We start from the raw sequence: 26,145 nt of genomic DNA, 5'->3' as shown, positions 1-26,145 counted from the left end.
TCAACCATTTACAATGTGGACCCCTTTGTAAAACCCCCTTTGAAGCCAAGGCAATAACGATCCCCAAGGGAAGATCAAGTTACCCACAACTCCCTCAGAGACCGTGACGCTGGCTAAATACAGCGGGGCAAGCCCACTTTTAAAATATCTAAAGCCTTCTTCATCCACCCATTTGCCTGCCGCTCATTGCTGACGTGGAGGGTAGGAGTGAGTTTGTTGTCTCTTGTGCTCAAACGTTTGAGTGGCTACCCGCTTTGGGACAACTCCAGCTGCGTGGTGCATTTTGCATTAAACTCCTCAACAACGTCCCCTCCAGAAAACCTCGAAGTCCCCTCAGGCGTCCACTTGAGAACCACTGGCCGACAATCTTCCCACCTGTTTGTTTAAGATGAGACATGTTTTAACAACCAAAAGCGATTGCTTGCTATTTATTTTGTTAGAAGGGGGGTTTGTTAGCCAACCATGGCAAGAGGTTTCTGGGTCATAAACATTTTCAAAATGCAGGATCATAAGGGCTGCACTAATCTTGATCTTAAAATAATCGGTCTGATTTAAAAGCCAAAACCAGATTTTGGGCGGGATTCTCCTGCAATTGGTGGGATGGCCCGATGACGGCGGCAAGAACAGCGCGAAACACTCCGGCGTCGGGCCAACCGGAAGTGGCGGAATCCTCCGGAGGTTTTGGCGCCGCACCAGCCATGGCGGAACCCTACAGAGGCCGGCGCGGAAGGAAGGAGTGCCCCCACGGCACAGGCCCTCCCGCAGATCAGTAGGCCCCGATTGCGGGCCAGGCCACCGTGGGGGCCCCCCTCCCTGGGCCGGATACCTCCTCGCCCCCTCCCCCCGAGGACTCCACCAGCCGGCCTACCAGCCAGGTCCCGCCGTGTGGGACCATGTCCATTTCACGCCGGCGGCACTGGCCAGGAACTGACGGCCGCTCGGCCCATCGGGGCCCGGGGAATTGCCGGGGAGGGGTCGGAGAATCCCGCCCTTTGTCTTTGTTTCGGATTTCAGGTCAGAGGTTAAGGAAGGACGAGTGATACGTTATAGTGAAAGTTTGAAAGCAGGCATTAATTAACCTAATGTTCTTTTTGTTGTCAACTATACGTGTTGCTGACTTTTGTACTCCCCCGTCGAAACAGTTTGATTTTGTTTTAAAATCAAGATTGGGCAGACTTTTCTGGTCCTTGCCAGAAACCCACGCTGCGTGGGGAAACCTGCGAAATCTCACCCACTGTCAAGTGGGCAGCACGGTAGCATGGTGGATAGCACAATTGCTTCACAGCTCCAGGGTCCCAGGTTCGATTCCCGGCTTGGGTCACTGTCTGTGTGGAGTCTGCACGTCCTCCCCGTGTGTGCGTGGGTTTCCTCCGGGTGCTCCGGTTTCCTCCCACAGTCCAAAGATGTGCAGGTTAGGTGGATTGGCCGTGATAAATTGCCCTTAGTGTCCAAAAGTGCCCTTAGTGTTGGGTGGGGTTACTGGGTTCTGGGGATAGGGTGGAGGTGTTGACCTTGGGTAGGGTGCTCTTTCCAAGAGCCGGTGCAGACTCGATGGGCCGAATGGCCGCCTTCTGCACTGTAAATTCTATGATAATGCTATGATAACTGTACTTCGATGTAATGCAGCATGTGCTTGACTGTGGTTTAAGAATATTTAAGCATTTCGTAGAATATAATCATAGCATCTCTGCAGCGTGGAGGGAGGGAATTCGGCACATCGGGTCCGCACCGGCCCTCTGAGGGAGCACTCTACCCAGGTCCACTTCCCCAACCCGACCCCCGTAACCCCAACTAATCTGCGCATCTTTGGATACAAAGGAGCAATTTAGCAGGGCCAATCCACCTAACCTGCACGTCTTTGGACTGTGGGGAAACCGGAGCATCCGGAGGAAACCCACGCACACACAGGGAGGATGTGCAGACTCCGCACAGACCGTGACCCAGCCGGGAATCGAACCTGGGACCCTGGCGCTGTGAGGCAGCAGTGCTAACCACTGTGCTACCGTGCTACCCCTGATAAATTGGCTATGATAAATTGCCCATTAGAGTTCAAAGATGCGCAGGTTGGGGGGTTGGCCATGATAAATTGCCCCTTGGTTTCCAAAGATGTGCTGGTTAGGTGGATTGAAATATCTTTTTATTAAAAGAGCAAAAAATATATATAAGGCCAAACTGTACAAACACATTGGCCATGCTAAATTGTCCCTTGGTGACCAAAGATGTGCAGATTAGGTGGATTGGCCACGCTAAATTGCTCCTTAGTGTCCAAAGATGTGCAGGTTAGGTGGATTGGCCGTGCTAAATTGCCCCTTAGTGTCCAAAGATGTGCAGGTTAGGTGGATTGGACGTGCTAAATTGCCCCTTAGTGTCCAAAGATGTATAGGTTTGGTGGATTGGCCGTGCTAAATTGCCCCTTAGTGTCCAAAGATGTGCAGGTTAGGTGGATTGGCCGTGCTAAATTGCCCCTTAGTGTTCAAAGATGTGCAGGTTAGGTGGATTGGCCATGCTAAATTGTCCCTTAGTGTCCAAAGATGTGCAGGTTAGGTGGATTGGCCATGCTAAATTGCCCCTTAATGTCCAAAGATGTGCAGGTTAGGTGGATTGGCCACGCTAAATTGCCCCTCGTGTCCAAAGATGTGCAGGTTAGGTGGATTGGCCATGCTAAATTGCCCCTTAGTGTCCAAAGATGTTCAGGTTAGGTGGATTGGCCGTGCTAAATTGCCCCTTAGTGTCCAAAGATGTGCAGGTTAGGTGGATTGGCCATGCTAAATTGCCCCTTAGTGTTCAAAGATGTGCAGGTTAGGTGGATTGGCCATGCTAAATTGCCCCTTAGTGTCCAAAGATGTGCAGGTTAGGTGGATTGGCCATGCTAAATTGCCCCTTAGTGTTCAAAGATGTGCAGGTTAGATGGATTGGCCGTGCTAAATTGCCCCTTAATGTCCAAAGATGTGCAGGTTAGGTGGATTGGCCGTGTTAAATTGCCCCTTGGTGTCCAAAGATGTGCAGGTTAGGTGGATTGGCTGTGCTAAATTGTCTCTTAGTGTCCAAAGATGTGCAGGTTAGGTGGATTGGCCACGCTAAATTGCACCTTGGTGTCCAAAGATGTGGTGGGGATTGTTTGTGCTAAATTGTCCCTCGGTGTCCAAAGATGTGGTGGGGATTGGCCACGCTAAATTGACCCTCGTGTCCAAAGATGTGCAGGTTAGGTGGATTGGCCATGCTAAATTGCCCCTTAGTGTCCAAAGATGTTCAGGTTAGGTGGATTGGCCGTGCTAAATTGCCCCTTAGTGTCCAAAGATGTGCAGGTTAGGTGGATTGGCCATGCTAAATTGCCCCTTAGTGTTCAAAGATGTGCAGGTTAGATGGATTGGCCGTGCTAAATTGCCCCTTAGTGTCCAAAGATGTGCAGGTTAGGTAGATTGGCCGTGCTAAATTGCCCCTTGGTGTCCAAAGATGTGCAGGTTAGGTGGATTGGCTGTGCTAAATTGTCTCTTAGTGTCCAAAGATGTGCAGGTTAGGTGGATTGGCCACGCTAAATTGCACCTTGGTGTCCAAAGATGTGGTGGGGATTGTTTGTGCTAAATTGTCCCTCGGTGTCCAAAGATGTGGTGGGGATTGGCCACGCTAAATTGCCCCTCGTGTCCAAAGATGTGCAGGTTAGGTGGATTGGCCATGCTAAATTGCCCCTTAGTGTCCAAAGATGTTCAGGTTAGGTGGATTGGCCGTGCTAAATTGCCCCTTAGTGTCCAAAGATGTGCAGGTTAGGTGGATTGGCCATGCTAAATTGCCCCTTAGTGTTCAAAGATGTGCAGGTTAGATGGATTGGCCGTGCTAAATTGCCCCTTAATGTCCAAAGATGTGCAGGTTAGGTGGATTGGCCGTGCTAAATTGCCCCTTGGTGTCCAAAGATGTGCAGGTTAGGTGGATTGGCTGTGCTAAATTGTCTCTTAGTGTCCAAAGATGTGCAGGTTAGGTGGATTGGCCACGCTAAATTGCACCTTGGTGTCCAAAGATGTGGTGGGGATTGTTTGTGCTAAATTGTCCCTCGGTGTCCAAAGATGTGGTGGGGATTGGCCACGCTAAATTCTCCCTCGGTGTCCAAAAATGTGCAGGTTAGGTGGATTGGCCATGCTAAATTGCTCCTTAGTGTCCAAAGATGTGGTGGGGATTGGCCGTGCTAAATTGCTCCTTAGTGTTCAAAGATGTGGTGGGGATTGGCCACGCTAAATTGTCCCTTGGTGTCCAACGATGGTGGGGTTTGGGGCCATCTTTCCGGAGGGTTGGCGCGGACTCGACGAGCCTCCTTGCACGCTACGGTGATGCTGAGGTGCTCAGAAAGTTCCGGACAGCTTTATAGATATGTTGTGGGTTCTCCAGTCCTCCCCCCACCCTCTCCTCCCCCCGCTTCCCCCCCTCTCCCCACCTTCTCCCCCCGCCGCTCTTCGCCCAGCACCATTGTCCAGTCTAACCCTTTTCTTCCTCACTGACTTAATTGAGCTTTCCTTTGAATGCTCCTTCTTCATGGCAGACATTTGTATGTTCCCATTCGCCCCGGGTATCAAAAAGGTTTCTCTTGGCCGATAGAAGCAAGATCTGAAGTAAAAACAAAAATTTGCTCGACAAACTCAAAAGACTTTGGAGAGCGGAAGAGCGGCAACATTTCACGTTCGTGTGACTCTTCTTCAGAGTCCTCCATGGTGTCTCCATGATGTTCCGACTCAATTTATAGCAAGTCCTCGATTTAAGTCACCCAGAGAGATGGCAGATGGAGTTTAATCTGGACAAATCTGAGGTAATGCATTTTGGAAGGGTTAATGCAGGGAGGGAATATACAGTGAATGGTAGAACCCTCAAGAGTATTGACAGTCAGAGAGATCTAGGTGTACAGGTCCACAAGGGCAACACAGGGGGAGAAGGTAGTCAAGAAGGCATACGGCATGCTTGCCTTCATTGCCCCCAAAGAGTACAACACTGAGTAATCCTTTAAGCTTTCCTTTTAACATCCATTAGACTTCAAACACCTTTTACCAGAAGCACATCAGGTTAAAGTCACTGCTGTTATTAGTTTTAAATCACCAGGATCGATTTACAGTCTTTAGATTACAGAGAGAGATTCATACACCTTCTGGCTGTGACTGCAGCTATCCAGCTCTGAAAACGAAGCTAAAACACACCCTGCAACAAACAGCTTAAAATGAAAGTAAAAAGCTGACAGACAGACCAGCTCCACCCACTCTCTGACATCACTGCAGTAATAAACACCCATTTCTTAAAGGTACTCTCACTGCAGATATTTATATACACACCCATTTATAAACACCCATTTCTTAAAGGTACTCTCACTGCAGATATTTAGATACACACCCATTTATAAACACCCATTTCTTAAAGGTACTCTCACTACAGATATTTATACACCCCCCCATTTATAAACACCCATTTCTTAAAGGTACTCACACTGCAGATATTTATATACACACCCATTTATAAACCCCCATTTCTTAAAGGTACTCTCACTGCAGATATTTATATACTCACCCATTTATAAACCCCCATTTCTTAAAGGTACTCTCACTACAGATATTTATATACACACCCATTTATAAACACCCATTTCTTAAAGGTACTCTCACTACAGATATTTATATACACACCCATTTATAAACACCCATTTCTTAAAGGTACTCTCACTACAGATATTTATATACACACACATTTATAAACACCCATTTCTTAAAGGTACTCTCACTACAGATATTTAAATACACACCCATTTAAGAACACCCGTTTCTTAAAGGTACTCTCACTACAGATATTTATATACACACCCATTTATAAACCTCTATTTCTTAAAGGTACTCTCACTACAGATATTTATATACACGCCCATTTATAAACACCCATTTCTGAAAGGTACTCTCACTACAGATATTTATATACACACCCATTTATAAACACCCATTTCTTAAAGTTACTCTCACTACAGATATTTATATACACACCCATTTATAAACACCCATTTCTTAAAGGTACTCTCACTGCAGATATTTATATCCACACCCATTTATAAACACCCATTTCTTAAAGGTACTCTCACTACAGATATTTATATACACACCCATTTATAAACACCCATATCTTAAAGGTACTCTCACTGCAGATATTTATATACACGCCCATTTATAAACACCCATTTCTTAAAGGTACTCTCACTACAGATATTTATATACACACCCATTTATAAACACCCATTTCTTAAAGGTACTCTCATTGCAGATATTTATATACAAACCCATTTATAAACACCCATTTCTTAAAGGTACTCTCACTGCAGATATTTATATACACATCCATTTATAAACACCCATTTCTTAAAGGTACTCTCACTGCAGATATTTATATACACACCCATTTATAAACACCCATTTCTTAAAGGTACTCTCACTACAGATATTTATATACACATCCATTTATAAACACACATTTCTTAAAGGTACTCTCACTGCAGATATTTATACACACCCCCATTTATAAACACCCATTTCTTATAGGTACTCTCACTACAGGTATTTATATACTCACCCATTTATAAACACCCATTTCTTAAAGGTACTCTCACTGCAGATATTTATATACACACCCATTTATAAACACCCATTTATTAAAAGTACTCTCACTGCAGATATTTATGTACACACCCATTTATAAACACCCATTTCTTAAAGGCACTCTCACTGCAGATATTTATATACACACCCATTTATAAACCCCCATTTCTTAAAGGTACTCTCACTACAGATATTTATACACCCCCCATTTAAAAACACCCATTTCTTAAAGGTACTCACACTGCAGATATTTATATACACACCCATTTATAAACCCCCATTCCTTAAAGGTACTCTCACTGCAGATATTTATATACACACCCATTTATAAACACCCATTTATTAAAGGTACTCTCACTGCAGATATTTATGTACACACCCATTTATAAACACCCATTTCTTAAAGGCACTCTCACTGCAGATATTTATATACACACCCATTTATAAACACCCATTTCTTAAAGGTACTCTCACTACAGATATTTATACACCCCCTATTTATAAACACCCATTTCTTAAAGGTACTCACACTGCAGATATTTATATACAGACCCATTTATAAACCCCCATTTCTTAAAGGTACTCTCACTGCAGATATTTATATACACACCCATTTATAAACACCCATTTCCTAAAGGTACTCTCACTACAGATATTTATATACACACCCATTTATAAACACCCATTTCCTAAAGGTACTCTCACTACAGATATTTATATACACACCCATTTATAAACACCCATTTATTAAAAGTACTCTCACTGCAGATATTTATGTACACACCCATTTATAAACACCCATTTCTTAAAGGCACTCTCACTGCAGATATTTATATACACACCCATTTATAAAACCCCATTTCTTAAAGGTACTCTCACTCCAGATATTTATACACCCCCCATTTAAAAACACCCATTTCTTAAAGGTACTCACACTGCAGATATTTATATACACACCCATTTATAAACCCCCATTCCTTAAAGGTACTCTCACTGCAGATATTTATATACACACCCATTTATAAACACCCATTTATTAAAGGTACTCTCACTGCAGATATTTATGTACACACCGATTTATAAACACCCATTTCTTAAAGGCACTCTCACTGCAGATATTTATATACACACCCATTTATAAACACCCATTTCTTAAAGGTACTCTCACTACAGATATTTATACACCCCCATTTATAAACACCCATTTCTTAAAGGTACTCACACTGCAGATATTTATATACAGACCCATTTATAAACCCCCATTTCTTAAAGGTACTCTCACTGCAGATATTTATATACACACCCATTTATAAACACCCATTTCCTAAAGGTACTCTCACTACAGATATTTATATACACACCCATTTATAAACACCCATTTCTTAAAGGTACTCTCACTGCAGATATTTATATACACACCCATTTATAAACACCCATTTCTTCAAGGTACTCTCACTACAGATATTTATATACATACCCATTTATAAACCCCCATTTCTTAAAGGTACTCTCACTGCAGATATTTATATACACGCCCATTTATAAATACCCATTTCTTAAAGGTACTCTCACTACAGATATTTATATGCACAACCATTTATAAACACCCATTTCTTAAAGGTACTCTCACTGCAGATATTTATATACACACCCATTTATAAACACCCATTTCTTAAAGGTACTCTCACTGCAGATATTTATATACACATCCATTTATAAACACCAATTTCTTAAAGGTACTCTCACTGCAGATATTTATATACACACACATTTATAAACACCCATTTCTTAAAGGTACTCTCACCACAGATATTTATATACACATCCATTTATAAACCCCCATTTCTTAAAGGTACTCTCACTGCAGATATTTATACACACCCCCATCTATAAACACCCATTTCTTAAAGGTACTCTCACTACAGATATTTATATACTCACCCATTTATAAACACCCATTTCTTAAAGGTACTCTCACTACAGATATTTATACACCCCCCCATTTATAAACACCCATTTCCTAAAGGTACTCACACTGCAGATATTTATATACACACCCATTTATAAACCACCATTTCTTAAAGGTACTCTCACTGCAGATATTTATATACACACCCATTTATAAACCCCCATTTCTTAAAGGTACTCTCACTACAGATATTTATATACACACCCATTTATAAACACCCATTTCTTAAAGGTACTCTCACTACAGATATTTATATACACACCCATTTATAAACACCCATTTCTTAAAGGTACTCTCACTACAGATATTTATATACACACACATTTATAAACACCCATTTCTTAAAGGTACTCTCACTACAGATATTTAAATACACACCCATTTAAGAACACCCGTTTCTTAAAGGTACTCTCACTACAGATATTTATATACACACCCATTTATAAACCTCTATTTCTTAAAGGTACTCTCACTACAGATATTTATATACACGCCCATTTATAAACACCCATTTCTGAAAGGTACTCTCACTACAGATATTTATATACACACCCATTTATAAACACCCATTTCTTAAAGTTACTCTCACTACAGATATTTATATACACACCCATTTATAAACACCCATTTCTTAAAGGTACTCTCACTGCAGATATTTATATCCACACCCATTTATAAACACCCATTTCTTAAAGGTACTCTCACTACAGATATTTATATACACACCCATTTATAAACACCCATATCTTAAAGGTACTCTCACTGCAGATATTTATATACACGCCCATTTATAAACACCCATTTCTTAAAGGTACTCTCACTACAGATATTTATATACACACCCATTTATAAACACCCATTTCTTAAAGGTACTCTCATTGCAGATATTTATATACACACCCATTTATAAACACCCATTTCTTAAAGGTACTCTCACTGCAGATATTTATATACACATCCATTTATAAACACCCATTTCTTAAAGGTACTCTCACTGCAGATATTTATATACACACCCATTTATAAACACCCATTTCTTAAAGGTACTCTCACTACAGATATTTATATACACATCCATTTATAAACACCCATTTCTTAAAGGTACTCTCACTGCAGATATTTATACACACCCCCATTTATAAACACCCATTTCTTAAAGGTACTCTCACTACAGGTATTTATATACTCACCCATTTATAAACACCCATTTCTTAAAGGTACTCTCACTGCAGATATTTATATACACACCCATTTATAAACATCCATTTATTAAAAGTACTCTCACTGCAGATATTTATGTACACACCCATTTATAAACACCCATTTCTTAAAGGCACTCTCACTGCAGATATTTATATACACACCCATTTATAAACCCCCATTTCTTAAAGGTACTCTCACTACAGATATTTATACACCCCCCATTTAAAAACACCCATTTCTTAAAGGTACTCACACTGCAGATATTTATATACACACCCATTTATAAACCCCCATTCCTTAAAGGTACTCTCACTGCAGATATTTATATACACACTCATTTATAAACACCCATTTATTAAAGGTACTCTCACTGCAGATATTTATATACACACCCATTTATAAACACCCATTTCCTAAAGGTACTCTCACTACAGATATTTATATACACACCCATTTATAAACACCCATTTCCTAAAGGTACTCTCACTACAGATATTTATATACACACCCATTTATAAACACCCATTTATTAAAAGTACTCTCACTGCAGATATTTATGTACACACCCATTTATAAACACCCATTTCTTAAAGGCACTCTCACTGCAGATATTTATATACACACCCATTTATAAACCCCCATTTCTTAAAGGTACTCTCACTACAGATATTTATACATCCCCCATTTAAAAACACCCATTTCTTAAAGATACTCACACTGCAGATATTTATATACACACCCATTTATAAACCCCCATTCCTTAAAGGTACTCTCACTGCAGATATTTATATACACACCCATTTATAAACACCCATTTATTAAAGGTATTCTCACTGCAGATATTTATGTACACACCCATTTATAAACACCCATTTCTTAAAGGCACTCTCACTGCAGATATTTATATACACACCCATTTATAAACACCCATTTCTTCAAGGTACTCTCACTACAGATATTTATACACCCCCCATTTATAAACACCCATTTCTTAAAGGTACTCACACTGCAGATATTTATATACAGACCCATTTATAAACCCCCATTTCTTAAAGGTACTCTCACTGCAGATATTTATATACACACCCATTTATAAACACCCATTTCCTAAAGGTACTCTCACTACAGATATTTATATACACACCCATTTATAAACACCCATTTCCTAAAGGTACTCTCACTACAGATATTTATATACACACCCATTTATAAACATCCATTTCTTAAAGGTACTCTCACTGCAGATATTTATATACACACCCATTTATAAACACCCATTTCTTCCAGGTACTCTCACTACAGATATTTATATACATACCCATTTATAAACCCCCATTTCTTAAAGGTACTCTCACTGCAGATATTTATATACACGCCCATTTATAAACACCCATTTCTTAAAGGTACTCTCACTACAGATATTTATATGCACAACCATTTATAAACACCCATTTCTTAAAGGTACTCTCACTGCAGATATTTATATACACACCCATTTATAAACACCCATTTCTTAAAGGTACTCTCACTGCAGATATTTATATACACATCCATTTATAAACACCAATTTCTTAAAGGTACTCTCACTGCAGATATTTATATACACACACATTTATAAACACCCATTTCTTAAAGGTACTCTCACGACAGATATTTATATACACATCCATTTATAAACCCCCATTTCTTAAAGGTACTCTCACTGCAGATATTTATACACACCCCCATCTATAAACACCCATTTCTTAAAGGTACTCTCACTACAGATATTTATATACTCACCCATTTATAAACACCCATTGCTTAAAGGTACTCTCACTGCAGATATTTATATACACACCCATTTATAAACACCCATTTCTTAAAGGTACTTTCACTGCAGATATTTATGTACACACCCATTTATAAACACCCATTTCTTAAAGGCACTCTCACTGCAGATATTTATATACACACCCATTTATAAACACCCATTTCTTAAAGGTACTCTCACTACAGATATTTATATACACACCCATTTATAAACACCCATTTCTTAAAGGTACTCTCACTACAGATATTTATATACACACCCATTTATAAACACCCATTTCTTAAAGGTACTCTCACTACAGATATTTATATACACCCATTTATAAACACCCATTTCTTAAAGGAACTCTCACTACAGATATTTATATACACACACATTTATAAACACTCATTTTTTAAAGGTACTCTCACTACAGATATTTAAATACACACCCATTTAACAACACCCATTTCTTAAAGGCACTCTCACTACAGATATTTATATACACACGCATTTATAAACTCTTATTTCTTAAAGGTACTCTCACTACAGATATTTATATACACACACATTTATAAACACCCATTTCTTAAAGGTACTCTCACTACAGATATTTATATACACACCCATTTATAAACCCCTATTTCTTAAAGGTACTCTCACTACAGATATTTATATACACGCCCATTTATAAACACCCATTTCTTAAAGGTACTCTCACTACAGATATTTATATACACACCCATTTATAAACACCCATTTCTTAAAGGTACTCTCACTACAGATATTTATATACACTCCCATTTATAAACACCCATTTCTTAAAGGTACTCTCACTGCAGATATTTATATACACACCCATTTATAAACACCCATTTCTTAAAGGTACTCTCACTACAGATAATTATATACACACCCATTTATAAACACCCATATCTTAAAGGTACTCTCACTGCAGATATTTATATACACGCCGATTTATAAACACCCATTTCTTAAAGGTACTCTCACTACTGATATTTATATACACACCCATTTATAAACACCCATTTCTTAAAGGTACTCTCACTGCAAATATTTATATACACACCCATTTATAAACACCCATTTCTTAAAGGTACTCTCACTGCAGATATTTATATACACACCCATTTATAAACACCCATTTCTTAAAGGTACTCTCACTGCAGATATTTATATGCACATCCATTTATAAACACCCATTTCTTAAAGGTACTCTCACTGTAGATATTTATATACACACCCATTTATAAACACCCATTTCTTAAAGGTACTCTCACTACAGATATTTATATACTCACCCATTTATAAACACCCATTTCTTAAAGGTACTCTCATTGCAGATATTTATATACACACCCATTTATAAACACCCATTTCTTAAAGGTACTCTCACTGCAGATATTTATATACACACCCATTTATAAACACCCATTTCTTAAAGGTACTCTCACTACAGATATTTATATACACACCCATTTATAAACACCCATTTCTTAAAGGTACTCTCACTGCAGATATTTATATACACACCCATTTATAAACACCCATTTCTTAAAGGTACTCTCACTGCAGATATTTATATACACATCCATTTATAAACACCCATTTCTTAAATGTACTCTCACTGCAGATATTTATATACACACACATTTATAAACACCCATTTCTTAAAGGTACTCTCACTACAGATATTTATATACACATCCATTTATAAACCCCCATTTCTTAAAGGTACTCTCACTGCAGATATTTATATACACCCCCATTTATAAACACCCATTTCTTAAAGGTACTCTCACTACAGATATTTATACACACACCCATTTATAAACACCCATTTCTTAAAGGTACTCTCACTACAGATATTTATATACTCACCCATTTATAAACACCCATTTCTTAAAGGTACTCTCACTGCAGATATTTATATACAGACCCATTTATAAACACCCATTTCTTAAAGGTACTCTCACTGCAGATATTTATGTACACACCCATTTATAAACACCCATTTCTTAAAGGCACTCTCACTGCAGATATTTATATACACACCCATTTATAAACCCCCATTTCTTAAAGGTACTCTCACTACAGATATTTATATACACACCCATTTATAAACACCCATTTCTTAAAGGTACTCTCACTACAGATATTTATATACACACCCATTTGTAAACACCCATTTCTTAAAGGTACTCTCACTACAGATATTTATATACACCCATTTATAAACACCCATTTCTAAAAGGTACTCTCACTACAGATATTTACATACACACACATTTATAAACACTCATTTCTTAAAGGTACTTTCACTACAGATATTTAAATACACACCGATTTAACAACACCCATTTCTTAAAGGCACTCTCACTACAGATATTTATATACACACCCATTTATAAGCCCCTATTTCTTAAAGGTACTCTCACTACAGATATTTAAATACACACCCATTTAACAACACCCATTTCTTAAAGGTACTCTCACTACAGATATTTATATACACACCCATTTATAAACCCCTATTTCTTAAAGGTACTCTCACTGCAGATATTTATATACACGCCCATTTATAAACACCCATTTCTTAAAGGTACTCTCACTACAGATATTTATATACACACCCATTTATAAACACCCATTTCTTAAAGGTACTCTCACTACAGATATTTATATACACACCCATTTATAAACACCCATTTCTTAAAGGTACTCTCACTGCAGATATTTATATACACACCCATTTATAAACTCCCATTTCTTAAAGGTACTCTCACTACAGATATTTATATACACACCCATTTATAAACACCCATTTCTTAAAGGTACTCTCACTACAGATATTTATATACTCACCCATTTATAAACACCCATTTCTTAAAGGTACTCTCACTGCAGATATTTATATACACACCCATTTATAAACTCCCATTTCTTAAAGGTACTCTCACTACAGATATTTATATACACACCCATTTATAAACACCCATTTCTTAAAGGTACTCTCACTACAGATATTTATATACTCACCCATTTATAAACACCCATTTCTTAAAGGTACTCTCATTGCAGATATTTATAGACACACCCATTTATAAACACCCATTTCTTAAAGGTACATTCACATGACATCTTAGTATCCAAAAAGGTTAGGTGGGGTTACTGGGATATGGGGATAAGGTGTGGGCTTGGGTGGGCTGCTCTTTCCAGGGGCCAGTGAGGTTCGATGGGCCGAGCGGACTCCTTCTGCACTGTGAATTCCATGATAATAACCAGCAGTGTCTTCCAGTCCAGGCCCCTTCAGTCCCCTCAATGCCCGTCGCCTCCCAAACACCCTGCCCACACCCCCCCACCCCTGCCGCAGCAGGGGGGGCCTGCTCACCGGACCCCAGAGCATGTAGCCCAGACAACCACTGGTTCCCCCCCTCCCCGGTGCGCACACCCAATGTCCTGAAATGTCCCCGGTGCAGGCCCAGCCTCTCGGTCTTTGGATGTTGGCCGTTGCGTCCTAGGCGTTGCCTCCCGCAGTGTTCAGGCATGAAGGTCTGCTTGGGATGCTGGGTAATAACCCCCACACACTAGGTGGCATGCCTACCCATGGGAATCCACTTGGGATGTGCGAAGCGCTCACTTAACTCGGATGGCCAATTCCGTACTCGCAATAGCCTTCAGCTGCGCAACCAAAGGCCTTTGGAGCTTGGTGGGGCAGGCGGTAGGGACTGCAGTTGTCCCTGGAATGGGATATGGGTGTGGTAGTATGCATTAGGGGTCATGTGGGACTGTGAAGCCGTGATGTCATTGGCTGACAGATCCCGGGTCCTGGTTGGCCGTTGACCTCTAGCTCCGCCCTGAAGGCGGAGTATAAGAACCAGGAGTCCTCCCCCGCAGGCCAGTCTACTACTGAACTGCGGGGGAACAGTCACGCTTAATAAAGCCTCATCGACTTCACTCTATTCGTCTCTCGGAGTCTTTGTGCGCTACAATTTATTAAGCGTGACTAAAGGATTATGGAGCTCAGGATCATCCCGGAATGCCTGAGGATCAGCCCCCATGCAGTGAACGCAGCAGCAGCTTTCAAGCACTGGCAGACTTGTTTCGAGGCCTACCTCAGAACGGCCCCCGGCCGGGTCACAGAAGACCAAAAACTACAGGTCCTGCACTCGAGGTTAAGCACCGAGATTTTCTCTCTCATCGAAGACGCGGAGGATTTCCAGACGGCGTTCGCAGCACTAAAAAGTCTCTATGTTCGCCCAGTAAACCAGATCTACGCTCGCTATCAACTCGCAACGAGACGGCAAAGTCCCGGAGAATCGATAGATGAATTCTACGCCGCGCTACTAATTTTGGGACGGGCCTGCAGCTGCCCGCCGGTGAACGCAAATGAACACACGGACATGTTAATGCGCGATGCTTTTGTGGCAGGTATGAACTCCTCCCAAATCCGCCAAAGACTTTTAGAAAAAGAGTCGCTAGGACTCTCAGAGGCACGGGCCCTAGCAGCCTCCCTGGACGTGGCCGCACGAAACGCCCGCGCCTACGGCCCCCGTCGCGACAAACCCACCCCCCCCCCGGACACCCCACAGGCTTGCGCAGTTCAAACGCCAAGTCGCACCGGGGGAGCCGGCTGCTATTTCTGCGGCCAGGCGAAACACCCCCGGCAGCGCTGCCCGGCCCGCGCAGCGATCTGTAAGAGCTGTGGGAAAAAGGGCCATTTCGCGGCTGTGTGCCGGTCCCGGGAGGTCGCCGCTGTCCCAGGAGAACAGGGAGCCCTGCACGCCTTTTACGCTCCCCAACACCCCCCAGCGCCCCATGTACGACCCGCAGGCGCAACCACTTTGGGTCCCGACCACCGCTCTCCCCGGAGAAGAGGGAGTTCTGCGCGTCTCTAACGCTCCCCAACCCCCCTCCCCACGCCCCATGTATGACCCGCCGGCGCTACCACTTTGGGTCCCGGCCACCGCTGTCCCCAGAGAAGAGGGAGTCCTGCGTGTCCCTAACGCTCCCCAACCCCCCCCCCCCAGCGCCCCATGTGCGACCCGCAGGCGCCGCCATTTTGGGTCCCGGCCACCACGAGGGGTGGAGGGGTGCCGCCATCTTGGACCACCCCAGACCTGTGCGACGCATGGGGGAGGCCATTTTGTCCACCCCCGCCGCCATCTTGTGACCCCCCAGCCATGTGCGATGCATGGGGGCAGCCATCTTGTTCACCCCCGACGCCATCTTGGACAGCAACAACGGACCCCAGTGTCGACGGCTCCACGGGGTTCGAAGAAGACGTTGCGACCATTACGACCACGTCTGGCTTCAATGACGCTGGACCAAGCACGGCCCCGGACGCTCCAGACGACGACGACAACGGTGCTGATAAACGGGCACGAGGCACCATGCCTGGTCGACTCCGGGAGCACGGAGAGCTTTATCCACCCCGACACGGTAAGACGCTGTTCTTTGACCATCCGTCCCAGCGCACAAAAGATTTCCCTAGCTGCAGGATCCCACTCCGTACAGATCAAAGGCTTCTGCATAGATACCCTAACGGTGCAAGGGAGGGAGTTCAAAAACTACAGGCTCTACGTCCTTCCCCAACTCTGCGCCCCCACATTACTGGGATTAGACTTCCAGTGCAATCTACAGAGCCTAACCTTCAAATTTGGCGGCCCAATACCCCCACTCACTATCTGCGGCCTCGCAACCCTCAAGGTGCAACCCCCATCCTTGTTTGCAAACCTCACCCCGGATTGCAAACCCGTCGCCACTAGGAGCAGACGGTACAGCGCCCAGGACCGGACCTTCATTCGGTCCGAAGTCCAGCGGCTACTGAAGGAAGGCATAATCCAGGCCAGCAATAGTCCCTGGAGAGCACAGGTGGTAGTAGTGAAGACAGGGGAGAAACAAAGGATGGTCATTGACTATAGCCAGACCATCAACAGGTACACACAACTAGACGCGTACCCTCTCCCCCGCATATCCGACATGGTCAATCGGATTGCCCAATATAAGGTCTTCTCCACCGTGGACCTCAAGTCCGCCTACCATCAGCTCCCCATCCGCCCAAGTGACCGCAAGTACACAGCCTTTGAGGCAGACGGGCGATTATACCACTTCCTAAGGGTCCCATTTGGCGTCACAAACGGGGTCTCGGTCTTCCAACGAGAGTTGGACCGAATGGTTGATCAACACAGGTTGCGGGCCACGTTCCCGTATCTCGACAATGTAACCATCTGCGGCCACGATCAGCAGGACTACGACGCCAACCTCCAAAAATTCCTCCAGACCGCTAAAGCCTTGAACCTAACGTACAACGAGGACAAGTGCGTTTTTAGCACAAACCGGCTAGCCATCCTGGGCTACGTAGTGCGCAATGGGATAATAGGCCCCGACCCCGAACGTATGCGCCCCCTCATGAATTTTCCCCTCCCGCACTGCCCAAAAGCCCTAAAACGCTGCCTGGGGTTCTTTTCATGCTACGCCCAGTGGGTCCCCCAGCATGCAGACAAGGCCCGCCCCCTAATACAGACCACGACCTTCCCTCTGTCGACAGAGGCTTGCCAGGCCTTCAGCCGCATCAAAGCGGATATCGCAAAGGCCACGATGCGCGCCATCGACGAGTCCCTCCCCTTCAAGGTCGAGAGCGACGCCTCCGACGTAGCTCTAGCGGCCACCCTTAACCAAGCGGGCAGACCCGTGGCCTTTTTCTCCCGAACCCTCCACGCTTCAGAAATCCGCCACTCCTCAGTGGAAAAGGAAGCCCAAGCCATAGTGGAAGCGGTGCGACATTGGAGGCATTACCTGGCCGGCAGGAGATTCACTCTCCTCACGGACCAACGGTCGGTAGCCTTCATGTTCGATAATGCACAGCGGGGCAAAATCAAAAACGACAAGATCTTAAGGCGGAGGATCGAGCTCTCCACCTTCAACTACGAGATCTTGTATCGTCCCGGAAAGCTGAACGAGCCGTCCGATGCCCTATCCCGCGGCACATGTGCCAACGCACAAATTAACCGCCTCCAAACCCTCCACGAGGACCTCTGCCACCCGGGGGTCACCCGGTTCTACCACTTTATAAAGTCCCGCAACCTCCCATACTCTTTGGAGGAGGTCCGTACAGTCACAAGGAACTGCCACATCTGCGCAGAGTGCAAACCGCATTTTTTCAGGCCGGATGGTGCGCACCTGATTAAGGCTTCCCGCCCCTTTGAACGCCTTAGTCTGGATTTCAAAGGACTCCTCCCCTCCACCGACCGCAACACATACTTCCTTAATGTGGTGGACGAGTACTCCCGCTTCCCATTCGCCATCCCCTGCCCTGACATGACAGCGGCCACAGTCATTAAAGCCCTGAACACCATCTTCACACTGTTCGGTTGCCCCGCATACGTCCACAGCGACAGGGGGTCCTCCTTCATGAGTGACGAGCTGCGCCAGTTCCTGCTCAGCAGCGGTATAGCCTCGAGCAGGACGACCAGCTACAACCCCCGGGGGAACGGGCAAGTAGAGAGGGAGAACGGCACGGTCTGGAAGACCGTCCTACTGGCCCTACGGTCCAGGGACCTCCCAGTTTCACGGTGGCAGGAGGTCCTCCCGGACGCCCTCCACTCCATCCGGTCACTACTGTGTACTAGCACTAACCAAACGCCTCATGAGCGCCTCCTTGTCTTCCCCAGGAAGTCCTCCTCTGGAACGTCGCTGCCGACCTGGCTGGCGGCCCCAGGACCCATCTTGCTCCGAAAACATGTGCGGGCGCACAAGTCGGACCCGTTGGTCGAAAGGGGGTCACCTCCTTCACGCGAACCCGCAGTACGCTTACGTGGAGTACCCCGACGGCCGACAGGACACGGTCTCCCTGCGGGATCTGGCGCCCGCCGGCAACACACACACCCCCCCGTCACCAATCACCCCCTCCCTGCCACCGCCGCACCCCGCGACCGCCCCCTTCCCAGGAGGATCGGTCCTCCTCCCAGGCCCGACCAGGAGTGAAGCCCAAGCTGAAACCGTAAGGCTCCCGGAGACGACAACACCGGAACAAGCACCGCCACCGGGGCCGAGGCGATCGACACGGACGACCAGACCGCCCGACCGACTCGTGGCGTCGATCTAACACTACGATATGTGGACTTTTAACGAGAACATTTTGTCTTTTTCTCCTGACGATTACTGTAAATAGATCGAAACAAAAAAAAAACCTTGTACATACTGTAATAACATGCGAATGTTTTCCTCCCAGGACCAGCCTTGTAAACCCTTACCACCATGCGAAGCATCACCCCGCCGGGTTCATTTTTAACAAGGGGTGAATGTGGTAGTATGCATTAGGGGTCATGTGGGACTGTGAAGCCGTGATGTCATTGGCTGACAGATCCCGGGTCCTGGTTGGCCGTTGACCTCTAGCTCCGCCCTGAAGGCGGAGTATAAGAACCAGGAGTCCTCCCCCGCAGGCCAGTCTAAAATGAACTGCGGGGGAACAGTCACGCTTAATAAAGCCTCATCGACTTCACTCTATTCGTCTCTCGGAGTCTTTGTGCGCTACAATGGGTTTGCATGGCAGACCCACAGGTTCTGTGACACCCATCACCCCCTCAACCCTGATCTCGCCAACTGGAGCGCCAACAGATTCGCTCCCACCGCGGTGCATGATTTTGGCCTCTCTCACAATCTAACCGCCTCTCTGTGCTCCTGCTTATGTGCAAAGCGACCATTAAATTGGGCCCCAAGTGTTCTTGCAACCTGAGGTCAGAACTGAAAATGAAATGAAAATCGCTCATTGTCACAAGTCGGCTTCAAATGAAGTTACTGTGAAAAGCCCCTAGTCACCACATTCCGGCGCCTGTTCGGGGAGGCCGGTACGGGAATTGAACCGTGCTGCTGGCCTGCCTTGGTCTGCTTTCAAAGCCAGCGATTTAGCCCTGTGCTAAACAGCCCCTGGTGATGTCCGCTGATCATTGCACAGTGTTCAATAGCATTTGCACTTCCCGATCCTGAAGCAGACTGTGCCCGTATGTAGCAAGACCTGGGCATCTTTCAGGCTTCAGGTGGTAAGTAGCAAGGAACATTTGTGCTCCACTAGTGCCAGGCACTGACAGTCTGCTACGAGAGAAACTAGCTACCTCCTGGTGTCACCTTCTCGAATGACCCGATTCATCTCCCCCCGGGCTGCTGCCTCTCCCTCTGAGAGGCAGAGGCCCCAAAAACAGGCCTCGTCAACTGCACCCAATAAAAGCCAACCCTGACGGGAACTGGCGACTTCGGATGGACCGGCTGGGGCTAGTTGTACCCTCCGCCACTGTGCGGCTTTACTTTGTACCAGAAATACAACTTCTTGCACTAATCTTTTCGGGTGTCTATTTTATGCTCATCAAGATCCTGACAGTTAACAGCGACCAGAAATTTAACTTGATTAGCCATATAAGTATTGTAGCTATAAGGTCAGACCAGAGGCTGAAATTCTGTGACGAATAACTCATCTCCTGACTCCCCAGAGCCTGTCCACCATATTTAAGGCACAAATTAAGGAGTGTGACAGAATGCACTCCACAGCCGGACTTCTCCCGGAATTGGCGTAACGGCCCGAATCGGCGCCAAGAGCGGCGTGAACCACTTCGGCACAGGCCCGCCCGCAGATCGGTGGGCCACCCTGGGGATGCCCCCGGGGCCAGATCCCCCCGCGTCCCCGTCCCCCCCTCGAGGACCCCGCTAGACAGCCGACACGCCGGGTCCCGCCGGGTGGGACCATGTCCATTTCACGCCGGCGGGACTGGCCAGGAACTGACGGCCGCTCGGCCCATCGGGGCCCGGGGAATTGCCGGGGGGGTGGGGGTGGGGGGGGGGCTGCGCCCACGCCCGAAAACCGGCGCTGGAGAATTCCATAACCCCCGATCCCCTTATTAATCAGGAAATCCCCATGTTGATAAAGAATATCAGGGGCGGGATTCTTCCAACGGGCGGCTAAGCCAACGCCGGAGTAAAAATCGGTGCCGTTCCGGGACCCCGTTCTGCGGACAGGAGGCTAGGACAGCCTCTGCCTCTCCAGCCGCCAATCCCGGCGCCGCGGGGTCCGGGCATGCGCAGCTGGGCCGGCGGCAACTATCGCAAGCGCTGTGGCCTTCTTCCCCGCGCCGGCCCTGTCGCCAAATGGCACAGGGCTATAGGAGCCGGCGCGGGCCAAAGGAGGCCGGGGTGGTGGGGGGGGGGGCAGAGAGGCCGGCCCGCCGATCGGTGGGCCCCGATCGTGGGCCAGGCCACTACAGGGCACTACACCAGGGGGTTGGAGAATTGCGCCCCAGATGTCTGCTTGAGGTGCTGTTTCCGACAGCACTACAGGGCAAGCGCTGGAAGGTCAGCTTAGACAGAATAGTTCCTTCTTAGAACAATTTAGTAGGCAATTTAGCCTCTCGAGCTTGCTCCATCACAAACATTCACTCCCTGTGCTAATAAAACATGTAACAGCAATGTGTTCCAATGCAAGCAGCACTGCCGTAACATGTCAGGACTCCTCTGCAGGTCCTTCCAAACCTGCAACCACTAGGACAAGGGCAGCTGATGCATGGGAACACCACCATTAGCCAGTTCCTTTGCAAGTGACGCAACATCCTGACTTGGAACTACACTGCTGTACTGTCACCGTTGCGGTGTTAAACCCTGGAGCACCTTTCCGAACAGTACTGTAGGTGTACCTATTATAAGATCCGGAAAGGAGCCCACACCGAGCCCAACAGGTTGAGTCAAAGGAAAAAAAGTTTAATGCAACAGAACAAGAGTACAGATCAGTTACTCTACTACAGGAGCCAGCTGACGATTCATGCCCCCCCGGTTTTATACAAGATGTATAAGGGGGTGCTCTGCCTCTTAGTGTGGGAAGTGTTGGGAATATCAATCCCCCAGTCTCATACAGAGTACTGGGCTAATGGTAAGATTCTTGGCAGTGTGGATGAGCAGAGAGATCTCGGGGTCCATGTACATAGATCCCAGAAAGTTGCCACCCAGGTTGAGAGGGTTGTTCAGAAGGCGTACGGTGTGTTAGCTTTTATTGGTAGAGGGATTGAGTTTCGGAGCCATGAGGTCATGTTGCAGCTGTACAAAACTCTGGTGCGGCCGCATTTGGAGTATTGCGTGCTATTCTGGTCGCCGCATTATAGGAAGGATGTGGAAGCATTGGAAAGGGTGCAGAGGAGATTTACCAGGATGTTGCCTGGTGTGGAGGGAAGATCTTATGAGGAAATAGCTTTAAATTGAGGAGAGATAGATATAGGACAGATGTCAGAGGTAGGTTCTTTACTCAGAGATTAGTAAGGGTGTGGAATGCCCTGCCTGCAACAGTAGTGGACTCACCAACACTAAGGTCATTTAAATGGTCATTGGATAGACATATGGACGATAAGGGAATAGTGTAGATGGGCTTTAGAGTGGTTTCACAGGTCGGCGCAACATCGAGGGCCGAAGGGCCTGTACTGCGCTGTAATGCTCTATGTTCTATCACCTTCTCAAGGACTGATGTGGAGATGCCGGCGTTGGACTGGGGTGAGCACAGTACGAAGTCTTACAACACCAGGTTAAAGTCCAACAGGTTTGTTTCGATGTCACTAGCTTTCGGAGCACTGCTCCTTCCTCAGGTGAATGAAGAGGTCTGTTCCAGAAACACATATATAGACAAATTCATAGATGCCAGACAATGCTAGGAATGCGAGCATTAGCAGGTGATTAAATCTTCACAGATCCAGAGATGGGGTAACCCCAGGTTAAAGAGGTGTGAATTGTGTCAAGCCAGGACAGTTGGTAGGATTTCGCAGGCCAGATGGTGGGGGATGAATGTAATGCGACATGAATCCCAGGTCCCGGTTGAGGCCGCACTCATGTGTGCGGAACTTGGCTATAAGTTTCTGCTCGGCGATTCTGCGTTGTCGCGCGTCCTGAAGGCCGCCTTGGAGAACGCTTACCCGGAGATCAGAGGCTGAATGCCCTTGACTGCTGAAGTGTTCCCCGACTGGAAGGGAACATTCCTGCCTGGTGATTGTCGCGCGATGTCCGTTCATTCGTTGTCGCAGCGTCTGCATGGTCTCGCCAATGTACCACGCTTCGGGACATCCTTTCCTGCAGCGTATGAGGTAGACAACGTTGGCCGAGTCGCACGAGTCTGTTCCGCGTACCTGGTGGGTGGTGTTCTCACGTGTAATGGTGGTATCCATGTCGATGATCTGGCACGTCTTGCAGAGATTGCCAAGGCAGGGTTGTGTGGTGTCGTGGTCACTGTTCTGAAGACTGGGTAGTTTGCTGCAAACAATGGTTCGTTTGAGGTTGCGCGGTTGTTTGAAGGCAAGTAGTGGGGGTGTGGGGATGACCTTGGCAAGATGTTCATCGTCATCAATGACGTGTTGAAGGCTGTGAAGAAGATGTCGTAGTTTCTCCGCTCCGGGGAAGTACTGGACGACGAAGGGTATTCTGTCGGTTGTGTCCCATGTTTGTCTTCTGAGGAGGTCGGTGCGGTTTTTCGCTGTGGCGCGTTGGAACTGTCGATCGATGAATCGAGCGCCATATCCCGTTCGTACGAGGGCATCTTTCAACGTCTGTAGATGTCTGTTACGCTCCTCCTCGTCTGAGCAGATCCTGTGTATACGGAGCGCTTGTCCATAGGGCAACGTTGTCTACCTCATACGCTGCAGGAAAGGATGTCCCGAAGCGTGGTACATTGGCGAGACCATGCAGACGCTGCGACAACGAATGAACGGACATCGCGCAACAATCACCAGGCAGGAATGTTCCCTTCCAGTCGGGGAACACTTCAGCAGTCAATGGCATTCAGCCTCTGATCTCCGGGTAAGCGTTCTCCAAGGCGGCCTTCAGGACGCGCAACAACGCAGAATCGCCGAGCAGAAACTTATAGCCAAGTTCCGCACACATGAGTGCGGCCTCAACCGGGACCTGGGATTCATGTCGCATTACATTCACCCCCCACCATCTGGCCTGCAAAATCCTACCCACTGTCCTGGCTTGGTACAATTCACACCTCTTTAACCTGGGGTTACCCCATCTCGGGATCTGTAAAGATTTAATCACCTGCTAATGCTCGCATTCCAAGCATTGTCGGGCATCTTTGAATCTGTCTATATATGTGTTTCTGGAACATACCTCTTCATTCACCTGAGGAAGGAGCAGCGCTCCGAAAGCTAGTGACATCGAAACAAACCTGTTGGACTTTAACCTGGTGTTGTAAGACTTCGTACTCTTCTCAAGGACAATTAGGCTTGAAATGCCGGCATGAATTCAAAATTATAAACAAAATGAAGAATAGACACTGCTTCGAACTTCAAAATGGAGTTGCGAGGCCAGGGAACCTTTCTCTTTCCTGTCAACATACATGGAACTACAAAAGGCCCTGGAGCTAGATAATGTCTCTCGACAAGACATTGAAATGTAAACTAACTCACAGGATATCTCATTGAGAATCCATTGAAATGCAACATATCTTTCTTGTGGATTAATGCCCTTGGTCAAATAATTACAGAGGCTGATTCAACATTAACTTGCATGCTTTTTGGCTTTGGAGAGGATTGCCAAAGAATGGGTATGAAAGAAAATGAGACAACTACGCTTGCACACCTTATGGGCGGGATTCTCCCAGCCCTGGGCCGGGCCGGAGAATCCCCTGCGACCGCAGAGCAGAGAATTGGCGCCATTGGCGCTGGCGTGGTTGGTGCCGCGCAGGTCGCGGTCCGCTCGATGCGGCTGGCCCGCCCATTCTCCGGCCCGTATGCGCCGAGCGGGCGTAAGAAAAAAAACGAGTCCCGGCGGCGCCGTTCTAACCTGCTCTGGGCCGGCGGGACCGCGGCGTGGGAGGGTCGGGTGGCGGCCTGTGTGGGGGGGACTGCGACCCTGAGGGGGCCTCCGATGTGGCCTGGCCCGCGATCGGGGCCCAGCGATCGGCGGGCCGGCTCTGTGGTTGGGGGCGTCCTGTCCTACACGTCGGCCCCTGTAGCCCTGCGCCATGTTGCATCGGGGCCGGCGCGTTGAAGGAGGCCACTGCGCACGCGCACTTTGGAGCTGGCGCCACTGCGCATGCGCGGATCCTGCCCCGCACAGCTCGCGCTGGGATCGGCGGCTGGAACGGCCCGAACCGCTCCCGTGCCGTGCTGGCCCCCTGTAGGGGCCAGAATTACTCCTGGCAGCGGCCCGTTCACGTAAACCACTTCACGTGGGCACACGCTGCCGCGGGATGGGCGAATCCCGCCCAACGTATAGCGATTGAGTGGCACTTCTTGAAAACGGGCAAATAATTATCCTGCCTCGTTGTCAGCTTGCGGATTGCGTGTAACGTACGACAGGCTTAACAAAATGAGAAAAACCATTTTAAAAATAGGCGTGGGAGTCATACAAAAATTTATACAATCATCAAATGTGTGGTAGTTACCTCGAATGGAAAAAAGGCAGCGAGACATTTACAACGAAGCATTATAATGTCCCAGAAATAGTTATATTGGTCATTATAAGTTTACAAGTGGCAAGGCTCTGTACCAACAATGATATATAGAAACTCATTTGGTAGGTTAACAGGA

At 46.2% G+C, this 26,145-nt stretch overlaps 1 long non-coding RNA gene across 1 annotated transcript in view; it reads left to right on the top strand.

The window, feature by feature from the left end:
* LOC140396749 (uncharacterized) overlaps positions 1-26,145 on the top strand; it is a 116,380-nt gene that overhangs the window by 18,251 nt on the left and 71,984 nt on the right. The gene's annotated exons all lie outside the window — the stretch shown is intronic.

The sequence above is a fragment of the Scyliorhinus torazame genome, chromosome 20 (genome assembly GCF_047496885.1).
Source record: "Scyliorhinus torazame isolate Kashiwa2021f chromosome 20, sScyTor2.1, whole genome shotgun sequence".
Classification (NCBI taxonomy): domain Eukaryota; kingdom Metazoa; phylum Chordata; class Chondrichthyes; order Carcharhiniformes; family Scyliorhinidae; genus Scyliorhinus; species Scyliorhinus torazame.
Note: the sequence above shows the minus strand (reverse complement) of the source record. Positions and strands in the feature narration are given on the sequence as shown.